Source organism: Nycticebus coucang, chromosome 1 (assembly GCF_027406575.1).
Source record: "Nycticebus coucang isolate mNycCou1 chromosome 1, mNycCou1.pri, whole genome shotgun sequence".
Taxonomy (NCBI): domain Eukaryota; kingdom Metazoa; phylum Chordata; class Mammalia; order Primates; family Lorisidae; genus Nycticebus; species Nycticebus coucang.
The window spans coordinates 160,678,132-160,691,416 of record NC_069780.1 but is presented as its reverse complement, the minus strand read 5'-3'; positions in this window follow the sequence as shown (position 1 = coordinate 160,691,416).

The following is a 13,285-nucleotide window of genomic DNA, read 5'->3' as shown; positions in this document are numbered from 1 at the left end:
GGGTTTACTTTTGTGTTGGAGAATTATGCTGGTCTTTATGGAGGATAGGTCTGAGGATATCCTGGAGAGCTGATTTAGTTATGGCAAATTTCTTCAACATGTGAATGTCATTGATGTATTTAATTTCTCCATCATAAGTGAAGCTCAGTTTAGCTGGGTACAGGATCCTGGGTTGAAAGTTATTTTGTTTAAGGAGATTAAAAGTTGATGACCATCCTCTTCTAGCTCGAAAGTTTTCAGCAGAGAGATCTGCAGTTATTCTAATATTCTTGCCCTTGTAGGTGATGGTTTTGTTTCATCTAGCTGCTTTCAGAATTTTCTCCTTCATATTAACTTTAGTGAAATTGATTATGATGTGTCTGGGGGATGTCTTATTTGGGTTGAGTCATGCTGGAGTTCTGAAACTGTCTGCTATCTGAATTTCAGAATCTCTTGGCATATCTGGAAAGTTCTCCTTCATAATCTCATGGAGAAGAGATTCTGTGCCCTGTGAAGCCACTTCGTCGCTTTTGGGGATCCCTATAAGATGAATATTAGTTTTCTTTGAATTATCCCAGAGCTCTCTGAGAGAGTGATCTGTTTTTGCCCTCCATTTCTCTTCCTCTTTGAGAGTTTGGGAGCATTCAAAAGCTTTGTCTTCAATGTCAGAAATCCTTTCTTCTGCTTGCTCCATCCTGTTACTGAGGGATCCTACCGTGTTTCTCAGATCTTTGAGGGCTGCAACTTCTTGTCTCAATGTGTCAAAATCTTTGGTCATTTGTTCTTTGAATTCGTTGAATTCTTGCAATACCATTTGGGATACTGCTTGGAATTCTAATTCGATCTTATTTGCTATCCAGATTCTGAATTTGATTTCTGACATCTCAGCTTTTTTTTTTGTGCATGGTATCTTGTGCTGCGTCTGCCCCCTTGATCCTTGCGGGAGTTGATCTACTCTGATTATTCATATTGCCAGAGTTTTTCTGTTGATTTCGCCTCATGATTGTTTTTCACCGTTGCCTCTGGCTGTCCTCAGCGTTGGAGAGGTGTCTCTCCATCTATGAATTTTCTGTTCTTAACTATCTTTCAAATGTCTACTTTCTATTGAGTAATCTTTTTTTATGAATCAGTTTTTAACATATCCTTTTATGTTAATTAATTTTTTCTTGTTTTCTTTGTTGCAAATAATTGGTCATTCTATATTCTTTTTTGTTTGTTTTTACCATACAGATATATTATACTTAACCTAACAGAAAATTATAGAATATATACAAACATGTATACTATGAAAAATATGTATCTATATATAATTACATTCTTCCAATGCAAAGTACACCTTACTCATAATTAAGCTGCATAGGAAAAACTAAAACACCAAATTCTTTCCCATCTAGCAAAACTGTGTTGATATTATCACATGGTGATCAGCAGTCTAATGTTATAATTATATAAATAGATTAATAAAAATAGGAATAAATAAACTTAATATTTGGTAAACAATATCTTTCCAAATATGCAATTCTTGGGGAAAAACAAAAATGAACCTACTTTATTTATGAAAAATTTTAACCATTTACTTCATTCCTGTGAATGTACAATGGGTTATAATAAATGAGTTTGCACTCATATCAAATATATAAATTTTGACAAGACTCTTCGGCAAACCAAACCTTTACCAAAAGAAAGGATTTTAAGACTGTTTTTAAGATGTCTTTTTCCTTTTACATATACATGTGTTCGTTAGGTTTCCATTCTTTGCCCTCACAAAATTAAAGAGGCTTAAAATTTAATAACAGTAACAATGTTTAAGATAAGGACTAGAAACAAAAACCTTGTAAAGAATGAACGAACATAAATACATTCAGAAAAGAAATCAGAGACTTGCTGCATCGAAATATTAAGCAATAATGATAATAATAATGATGTAGGAAAGTAACATTCACATTGTCAAATAAGAATATGTCTATTATAGAATGCTTTGACTCTGAGATTCAGTATGGAATCATCAGTTAACTTCTTCTTATTTTTTTTTAAGTCTCAAATTAGACAACTAATATTTATAAATAAAAGTAAAAGATAATTTAAAAAAACAGATCATGCCAAATCTTAGAGACAATAGAAAAAGAAGAAATACTTCAAAATCATTACAAAGTACATTACTTAAACATTAATTTTTAATTCAACTTGTTAATATGTTCTTTGGGATATTGCATCTTCATTTATAAGTGAAATATGTTTGTAATTTCCCCTTTATAACAATATAGTCTCTCCAATTTTAATATCAGGTATACCCAGATCAAGTAGAATGATTTTAAGATGCTCTTTTGATAATTTTTGGGTAGAGTAACACAAGAGGACAGTAGGGAATTTCATCAGGGAAACTTTGGTGACCATTGTTCTCATCACAAAAACTTGACCTCCTGATTCTACCAGTCCTATATGGCCACTTTAAAAAATTTAAATTTATTAATGTTGCTTCTTTCGATGCATTTATTTTCAGAGAACCATCTAAAGGGTATAAAAACAGACTCTAAATTGTGTTTTTATAGTTTTCAGTTTGGAATCAACATTCATCATGCATAAGGCATGCGGATATCATTAAATTTGTTTATTAACTCTTTTGTGAGTCATAAACATAAGTGAAACAGTTGATATATTTCTAATAAATCTAATAATCCCCCAGATAAGGCAGTACATAGGTCCATTTTACTTTGTATAATCCAAGGAAAGCTAGGGATTGTAAATGAATTCCAGATATCTTGCTCATTTTAGTTTTTACTTATCTGGATGTGTTTTGCTCAAAACCTGAAACTCATAGTTTTACAGACTCTAAGATTTTCATATTCTAAGAATGCCTTAAATACTTTAGTACTAAATTCTTGAAGTAAGATATTATTAAATGTAAAATTACACAAAATAATTTTTCAACTAAAACTTTCTGTGGTCCCCATGATGTAAGCACTATTTTCTTAAAATCAGACTTCAGCCATGGCTTTGAATTCAAAAAGAAGTTAAAGGTGCGACATTGCCTCTAATTTCTGGCACATTTTCCCACTCAGGAATCTCCACATGAATTTTTAGAGAGGAGAGGATCCTTGTGTTTCATCACATACATCACTGCCGCTTCATCCAGCCCACCATCTCCAGTTCCCATAAGATGACCCCCAAGAAACAATTTCTTGTACGTAATGGTTTCATAAGGACATGAACTTCTAAACAACTGCTTGACTTTCACCCATATGCAATGTATGTCTTGTAAAGGAACAGGTTTTCTTTCTTTCTTTATTTTTTGTAGAGACAGAGTCTCACTTTATTGCCCTTAGTAGAGTGTGGTGGCCTCACATAGCTCACAACAACCTCCAACTCCTGGGCTTAGGCGATTCTCTTGCCTCAGCATTGCGAGTAGCTGGGACTACAAGCACCCCGCCACAATGCCGGCTATTTTGTTGTTGTTGCGGTTTGGTCGGGGTGAGATTTGAACCTGCCACCCTTGATATATGGGGCCGGTACCCTACCCACTAAGCCACAGACACTGCCCAGAACATGTTTTCTTATTCGTTGTAGTCACCACGAAGCTCAGAACTAAATCAGTGATCAATTTGTAGTCAATGACAAGGACATTCTGATACACACTACAAGGGCTAACACTCTCCGCAGATCACATGTATCTTAGTTTCATATCCTATTTTCCTTTCGTCACCATTTTCTCACCTGTTTTATAAACTTTAGGGGGGCCAATATAATCCCCAGAAGCCACCTTAACTCTATAGACAAAGGCTAGAGAAACATGAAATGGATAAATAAATAAGTAATAAAATAGATAATACGGGCATACACAGTTTAGAAACTCTAACATCATCTGTTGGTTTGGAAAACTACCAAAGTTGATAGAAGTAAAATGTTATTCATCAATTGCTTTGTTTTAACCATGCTTTTTATTATACAAAATGAATGATAAGTTAATTAGAGGCTGTACTTGACCTCTCATATGATGGGTTTGTTTCTAGAATGTTGCTTGTGAATCAAATTATGATAAAGTAATTTACATATTTAATCTACCAGAAAAACTTGCCATTCAAGCATTGCATGGAGCATAGAATTTTAATATTCTGTTAAGATTCAACGACTGATGTAGATGAGCTTTTTGTTATATAGATTCAGGATTTATGTTCCCTAAATTAAAAGAAAACTCAAGTGTAAAAGCAAGGTAAAAGTCCTTATTTTCTCATATACCCTACCACTTTCTAAATTTTTTCTTTCCTTAGACTAAAGGAAATCACAGTTAATAGTTTAATATAATTTTTTCAAAACAATTTTTTAGAATTGGAGAATATGTATAAATATGTGTAATATAAATATATACATAATATGCAAGAGCTGACAAGACACTCTTTTTTTTTCCTATCTTCTTTTTTTTTTTTTTATTGTTGGGGATTCATTGAGGGTACAATAAGCCAGGTTACACTGATTGACAAGACACTCTTGAAAGAGGAGGTCCAAATGGCTAGTCAACATGAAAAGGTTCTCAAGCTCCTTACGGATCAGGAAATGTTACTTAAACCACAGTGCAGCATTTTCCAAAGCACCAGAATGGCTAAAACAAAAATGATGAAAAATACCAGGTGTTGGTGAGGATGTGAGCAATCAGACCTTTACACTGGTGTAAGTTGGTACAATGGCTTTTGAATACTTTATGGCCATGTATACACTCATAGAAATGGGTACAAATGGTCACCAAAAGACATGTACCAGAATGTCCGAAAGAGAACTATTCGTAATAACCAAAATTGGAATCTATTCAAATGCTCATGAACATTTGTGCTGTCAATGTTGGTGTCTTTTGCACATACGTCTCAAATATATTTCACAACATATTATGTTTCTTTTAGCTACCCAGAAGGAAAAAAATCCTTTTATCATAAGGACACTTGTACTAGACTGTTTATTGCAGCTCAATTTACAATCGCCAAAATGTGGAAACAGCCTAAATGCCCACCAACCCAGGAATGGATTAACAACCTGTGGTACATGTATACCATGGAATACTATTCAGCTATTAAAAAAAATGGAGACTTTACACCCTTCGTATTAACCTGGATGGAAGTGGAAGACATTATTGTTAGTAAAGCATCACAAGAATGGAGAAGCATGAATCCTATGTACTCAAATTTGATATGAGGACAATTAAGGTTATGGGGGTGGGAATGAAAAGCAGAGAGAGTGAAGGAGGGAGGGGGGCGGGGCCTTGGTGCATGCCACACCTTCTGGGGGCAAGACATGATTGCAAGAGGAACTTTACCTAACAAATGCAATCAGTGTAATCTGGCTTATTGTACCCTCAATGAATCCCCAACAATAAAAAAAAGAAAGAAAGAAAATTCAACTATTTTCATAAGCACTTGCTAAGTTCTTAATGTATGCTGAATTCTACACTGGGCTTCTCATCTGAAAATGTATCATGGTCTTTTTATCCAAGGTGCTTTTAGCCCAATGCCCCGCCCTTTTCAACCTTGTTCTCACTAGAGAAATGTAGAATATAGAAATCTAAATGATATAATACAAAAAGTACTTTACTCAGGCTCATGCCAAAGAGGCCTCAAGCTAGCTTTCCTCCAGCCATGCCCCCATTTACTAGACAGGGAACCTTTGGGTAAAAGGGATGTGCCCACTCACGGGCGATGCTCTCTCTGCCTTCGTGGGGTGTCAGATTTTGGAGTTCCCAGGTTACATGTCCTGTAGTCGCATGTTTAGGGAAAGGAAGTTGGCCTGAGCTTGGACATGTGAGCTCCTAGGTACACATGTACAAGAGACCCTCACTGTATGTAGGGGGACCCAGGAGTGGAAAGAGAAGTGACAAAGACTGAGGACTGAGAATCAAGCTGAGGGCCAACGTCTGCACAACTCCCTTCTGCTGCCAAACTCCAACAAGTCTGAGAAATCTAAATCCAAATCTGACTTTCCAGGTCATTATGAAGATATAGTTCTTAAGATAAGAGGCTAGAACACATTGTATCCAATAATTCATTGACTATAACTTTTAAATGTTTAGGTTTATGGCATGTGGGCTCCATTTGTTCTCTGGCTCTCGACCCCAGAAATGTTCAAGGCAGACCTGCATGTAATGATACTAAAAATATAAGAGACTTTCCTTATCTCCCTAACCCCTCATTGTCAGTACCATTAGTTTGTCCCAATAAATTGGAGTATGATTTTAAAGTTTTGGCATAGACAAATGGTTTTAAGCTGGTGGCTTAAAAACACAAGATGGGGAACACAGTATGTGTGGATACCTAGAAAGGCTGTGGAGAAGTCCAAAGAACAAATCTGGCACAGGAAGGCTTTGTTTTCCCATCCAGCCCCTGCAGAGTCTCATTGTGTAATCAGGTCCTGTTGCACTGCTTCTCAAAGCCAGTTTCCTCACTAATAAAAAGAGGATAATCACACCTTTTTTACAGGACTGCTGTGAATAAAAGCAGACATAGTTTATGTGATCATGCTTGTATTATTCTACAGTTTTGGAAAAACATATACTATATAAATTTTGTGAAGCAAATTTAATTCCAACAATCTGATTTATTTTTTGGCTGCGATAGCTGAAATCTATTTTATTTCACTCTCAAATTCATTTATTAAAGATATGGTTTCATGTGGCTACACCTCCATTCTCATTTATATCTTCTTTGTTTGCTTTTATATTTTCACCTCTTTTAAAAATAAAGATAGAGATAAAGAATAAAATAATGCTCTACATGAAAAGGATTGAATGAAAAAGAAAAGAAAGGATAGAAATCCGTTTAGCACAGTAAGGTTCCTGAATTCCCTTCCTTGGAATGTAGGCTGAGCAAGGGGCACAGGTTATCGGGAACTGGGAATCCCACCAGGTCTACCAGACTCCTGGCCGTTTTGTCATTTCTATTTTTCCATGGAAGCTCATGGTCTTCCTCTATCTTGTGATGACCACGTGAAACTGAATTTGTAATAGGAAATTAGGAAGGATTTTGATAAACTGGAATACACACCAAGATGAGGCTCAGGAAGATGTAGTCCCTACAAACCACGCCAGTGAGAAGTAGTAGAAAGCAATGCTCACATTTGGCCTGAAGAAGTAACTGGCTGCATGACATGTGAAATTTATTCGTAATTTTGTCCTTATGAACTCTATAGGCAAAACTAAGTATAAATAATGGAATGATGGATTCTGGCTAATGTACTTTCAGCAGAAACTAGATGATCATCTATCAGATAGTCTTTACTTTTTAAATAGACTCTTGCATTTGGTGAGAGGATAGGGAAAATATCACAAAAATACTTTGATCTCTACATTTAAGTGATTTAAGGGAGAATGTTCCTTCATGAGTTCCTTTAAGACTCATCTTATTTTGTTCCTTTCTACGGGTGGCTATACACAGTTTGGCATCTCCCAGGCCTGGAACTTCCCTGGGGGTAGCTCTGAATCCATCAAAGAGAGACCAACAAATCAGTTTCATTTATTTCTTGTAGTTTTTATAAACTCTGAATTAAAATCTTTTTTTAATTGATAAAATAAATGGTGATTTGAAACTTCAGGTTGGCTCTAGAATCTCCTAATACACTTAGGCTGATAATGCCCTGATGATGAAATGATGTTTCCCTTGTCATCTCTCAATATAGCAGGAAAAAAGTAAAGTACTTCTCTAAATTGTTTTCTTCCTTGCATGATTTCTTTGCCATCCTAAAGCAAAGCAGTTGTTGGCTGGAGCTGGGGGACTCAGGTGAAAAGATTGTTCTGGTCAAGAAATTCTTCTACTTCTTCTTCTTTTTTGAGACAGAGTCTCACTATGTTGCCCTCAGTAGAGTGTCGTGGCGTCACAACTCATAGCAACCTCAAACTCTTGGGTTTAAGTGATTCTCTTGCCTCAGCCTCCCGAGTAGCTGGGACTACAGGTGTCTGCCACAATGCCCGGCTATTTTTTTGTTGTAGTTGTCATTGTTGTTTAGCAGGCCTGGGCTAGGTCCAAACCTGCCAGTCCCAGTGATTGTGGCCAGCATCCTAACCACTGAGCTACAGGTGCCAAGCCAGGTCAAGAAATTCTTACAGCATGTTCATAGCCATCCCCTGCTTAATTCTCAGACAGAATCCTGGGCAAGAAAGGAAGATGCACATATTCTTATACCTGCTACCTGACAATTCTGAGCCCCTGATCTTGCTATAGTTTTCTTTGATCAGCACTTCAGCAATTTACTTATTATGTTCATTGATATTGTCTAGAATGCAGAATCCCATGAGGACAACATCTTTGTGGGTGTTTTATATTTTTCCCCGGTGCATCCTATGTTCTTAGAACAAAGTCTGTCAACAGTGTAGGCTCTCCAACATTTTCTGTATCAAAGAAAGAACGTAGAGGCTGGGAATTCAGTGTTAGTTTTTTTTAAATCCTTTAATGGAAGTGTTTTATTTCTAGAATCTTATTAATTTTACCAACAAATACTGTATTAATGGGGGAGATTAATGGGGGAGATCTTATTAATTTTACCAACAAATACTGTATTAATGGGGGAGATATATGTGTATCATATGTAGGACACACACACAGACTATTTGCAGAAATTTGCTCACACATTGTGACAATTGGGAAGCTCATAGTCTGCAGGCAGACCGGCTGCAGACACAGATGAGTGATGCTGCAGTTTAGATCCCAGGGCTGTGCTGTCTGCTGACAGAATTCCCTCTTCTTTGAAAGAGGTCAATCTTTTTCTATTAAGGCCTTTAACTGAATTGATGAAGCCCACCTACATGATGTAGGGCAATCTGCTTCACTCAGAGTCTACTGATTGAAATGTTAACCTCATTTTAACAATATTTCACAAAGAAATATCTAGAATAATGTTTGAACAAATATGTGGGTACTGAAGCTTAGGAAATTTGACACATAAAGTTAACCACCACAAATGTCTATTGAATAATTCATTTTACAGCTGGAATGATCTGCTAGCACTCCATGGGGGAAATTGAGTCATCATGAGATCAATAACTGACTTAGTGAATGTTCCAGGTGACCCAAACAAGACCTCAAGACTCCTGATGAACAATCCTATGTTCTTCAACTGCAAATGCTGTAAAATGAATCAGCTACAAAATGTTGCTCTGTGTTTTGGTCTCTTTGTCTTGTTTTGAGAAAAAGCTTTGGCACCTCATAGTACAACAGAGTGACCAAAGCAATGCCCTAATCTCAGGTGACTGTAGATTTAGGGAGTTTTTACTGTAGTGGTGTATGGTTTGGGGGATAACAATCTGACCTAGACATTTGTACTCTAATACCCATAATCTGAATTATGTTCTAATTGTGTCTATTGCTTTTAAAATGCAGTTTATATTTGCAGCCAAGAGTGGGGAGGGGTCAGCTGTAATAAAGTAAATAGGTAGGTCAAGATATGACTCACTGACAACATAATAGCTGAGAAGAGTAAGGGAGGAAGAAAATGGATATCTGGGAAAGAGTATCTAAGGTAGAGGGAAGAGCCAGTGCAAAGGCTATAAATTAGGAGTCTGTCTGGTTTGTTTAAAAAACAATAAGGAGGCTGGTGTGCCTACAGCAGAATGGGTGACCATTGCTATTGAGAGTCACAGGAGTCAAGTTGGGAGAACAGAGGTACACAGCTCATGGAGAGTCTCATGGGATGCTCTGAAATTTACTCTGATTTAAATGGGGAATGACTGGAGAGTTTTGAACATGATATTACTTAGTTTTGAAATGAATCACTATAGCAACTGAGTTTAGATTAGACTTTGGGTTATTGGTGGTGGGACTTGGAAAGCGGAGGGTGTCAAAGCAAGAAGACCAGTTGAGTTAAAAGGCTATTGCAGAATCAAGAAATTCTGCAGGTTCAGACCAGAATCTTCTTCTTCTTTTTCTTCTTCTTTACCTTTTATGAAATCATAGCTGTGTACATTAATGCAATCATGGGGCACCATACACTGGTTTTATATACCATTTGACATATTTTCATCACACTGGTTAACATAGCCTTCCTGGCATTTTCTTAGTTATTGTGTTAAGACATTTATATTCTATATTTAGTAAGTTTCACACGTACCCTCGTAAGATGCACCGTAGGTGTGGTACCACCAATCACCCTCCCTACACCCATTCTCCCCACTCCCCTCTACTCCCTTTTCCCTTTCCCCATATTCTTAGGTTATAGCTTTCATATGAAAGCTATAAATTAGTTTCATAGTAGGGCTGAGTACATTGGACACTTTTTCTTCCATTCTTGAGATACTTTGCTAAGAAGAATATGTTCCAGCTCCATCCATGTAAACATGAAAGAGATAAAGTCTCCATCTTTCTTTAAGGCTGCATAATATTCCATGGTGTACATATATCACAACTTATCAATCCATTCATGGGTTAATGGGCACTTGGGCTTCTTCCATGACTTAGCAATTATGAATTGGGCTGCAATAAACATTCTGGTACAAATAGCTTTGTTATAATGTGATTTTTGGTCTTCTGGATATATACCTAGTAGAGGAATTGTAGGATTGAATGGCAAGTCTATTTTTAGATCTCTAAGTGTTCTCCAAACATCTTTCCAAAAGAAATGTATTAGTTTGCATTCCCACCAGCAGTGTAGAAGTGTTCCCTTTTCTCCACATCCACGCCAACATCTCTGGTCTTGGGGTTTTGTGATATGGGCTAATCTTACTGGAGTTGGATGATATCTTAAAGTAGTTTTGATTTGCATTTCTCTGATGATTAAGGATAATGAGCATTTTTTCATATGTCTGTAGGCCATGTGCCTGTCTTTTTCAGAGAAGTTTCTCTTCAAGTCCCTTGCTCAGCCTGAGATGGGGTCACTTGTTCTTTTCTTGCTAATACATTTGAGTTCTCTGTGGATTCTGGTTATTAAACCTTAGTTGGAGACATAACCTGCAAATATCTTCTCCCATTCTGAGGGCTGTCTGCTTGCTTTACTTACTGTGTTCTTGGCTGTGCAGAAGCTTTTTAGTTTGATCAGGTCCCAGTAGTGTATTTTTGAAGCTGCTTCAATTGCTCGGGGGATCCTCCTCATAAAATATTCACCCAGACCGATTTCTTCAAGAGTTTTCTCTGTACTTTCTTCTAGTATTTTTATAGTTTCATGTCTTAAGTTTAAATCTTTAATCCAGTGAGAGTCTATCTTAGCTAATGATGAAAGGTGTGGGTCCAGTTTCAGTCTTCTACAGGTCACCAGCCAGTTCACCCAGCACCGTTTGTTAAATAGGGAATCTTTTCCCCACTAAATGTTTTTAATAGGCTTGTCAAAGATCAAATAACGGTAAGTAGCTGGGTTCATCTCTTGGTTCTCAATTCTGTTCCATACATCTACCTCTCTGTTTTTGTGCCAGTACCATGCTGTTTTGATCACTATTGATTTATAGTACAGTCTGAGGTCTGGTAGCATGATTCCTCCTGCTTTGTTTTTATTTCTGAGTAATGTCTTGGCTATTCGAGGTTTTTTCTAATTCCATATAAAACGAAGTATTATTTTTTTGAGATCTTTAAATTATGACAGTAGAGCTTTAATAGGGATTGCATTAAAATTTTATATTGCTTTGGGTAGTATGGACATTTTAACAATGTTGATTCTTCCCAGCCATGAGCATGGTATGTTTTTTCATTTAACATTTTCAGGTATTTCTTTTCTTAGAGTTGCATAGTTCTCTTTATAAAGATCTTTTACGTCCTTTGTTAGATAAACTCCCAAATATTTCATCTTCTTTGGCACTACTGTGAACGGAATAGAGTCCTTAACTGTTTTTTCAGCTTGACTATTATTGGTATATATAAAGGCTACCGATTTATGAATGTTGATTTTGTAATCTGAGACGCTGCTGTATTCCTTGATCACTTCTAGGAGTTTTGTAGTAGAATCCCAGGTGTTTTCCAGATATAGAATCTTCTTAATCTCTTCAAGAAACAAACAGATTAAGAACATGGAGTGTGACAGACAGAGAAGAGGCAAGGATGACTTGAAAGTTGGTGGCCCGAGTAACTGGCAGGAAGTATTTTTCATTTACTGAGATGGAGATGTCACCAACTGTGACTGGCACGTTTTGGGGGAGAAAAGGCCAGACTTCAGAGGTGGACATGTTTGGTGTCAGAATTCTGTTAGACAACCAAGTGGAGACGATAAGTTGGTACTCTGGAGCTCCGCGATGAGATTTGGGGATGAATTTTAAATGTGGGAGATATAAATTTTCATTCAATTGGATTAACATTTATTGAGCACCTTATGATTTTCTGGGCACCAATCTAGACACTGCAGGTACAAATATCAAAGATATGTAGTTCTTTGCTCAGGACTGTCATAGTTCAGGGGGAAAGCAGACAGAGAAAGAAAAACTGCAATATTTAATGAAAGAAAGAGTAAAGGCTTATAAAGGTGCAGACGGAAATTAATTATTTAATTCCACTCTCAGGAAGAGTCAGGGAGAGCTTCAGAGAGGAAGTGAAGAATTGACTAGAACTTGAGGGTGAAGGAAGATTTCTCTGGGTGAACAAAGGTAGGATACTCCAGGCAAAGGGGAAGTAAGTGAAGTGTCACCTCTCACAAGGTAAATGTGCTCTGGCTTGTAACAAATTAGTCAGATCTATAGCTGATACATTTTCTCCCACAATTTAGAAAATGTAAAGAGGCACATACTGCTATAAACATATACATGGTCATATATGAGATAGAGAGACCTTTATTTGTGGGGTTTAAAAATAAAGGCTGCTCTGTAAGTAAGTTGTAAGCTTATATCTGATTCTATATTAGCCAGGGTGTCTCTTCCTGCACCTTCTATGCATGAAGACCTTCTTATCAAAGGTGGAGTACCCCCCAGAGCAGTCCACTTTAACACCTCACAGAATGGAGGCTGGAGTCAATTCCTTTTCTCTTAAGCGGGGTCTGAGGTGATCTTGGAAAGGAAAGAGGAGAACTTAGAAAATCTTTTAGAAAGCTATCTGGCACCTCCTAGATCAGTGATTTTCAAACACTGTGCTGGGAGAGGATCTTTGGTATGCAGTGAACTCTTTTAAAGATCATTAATTAAATTATTTTCTAAGAAAAGGTCAAAGCACAGTAAGTATATTCTTTTTTTAACTTTTTTTTTATTCATGCAATTTAAGTGTACCATGGAAGTTTAACCACAGGTTCAAGTAAGCCCTGACATAAAAAATGTTTATAAACACTGTCCCAGATCAAGATCTTCTGGGCTCGGGGAAGGGAAAGGGTAAAGATGAGAAGGCAGAAAAAGGATTATAAAGAGAGAGGTTGGTGGTGCCAGAATCTGAAGAGCCAT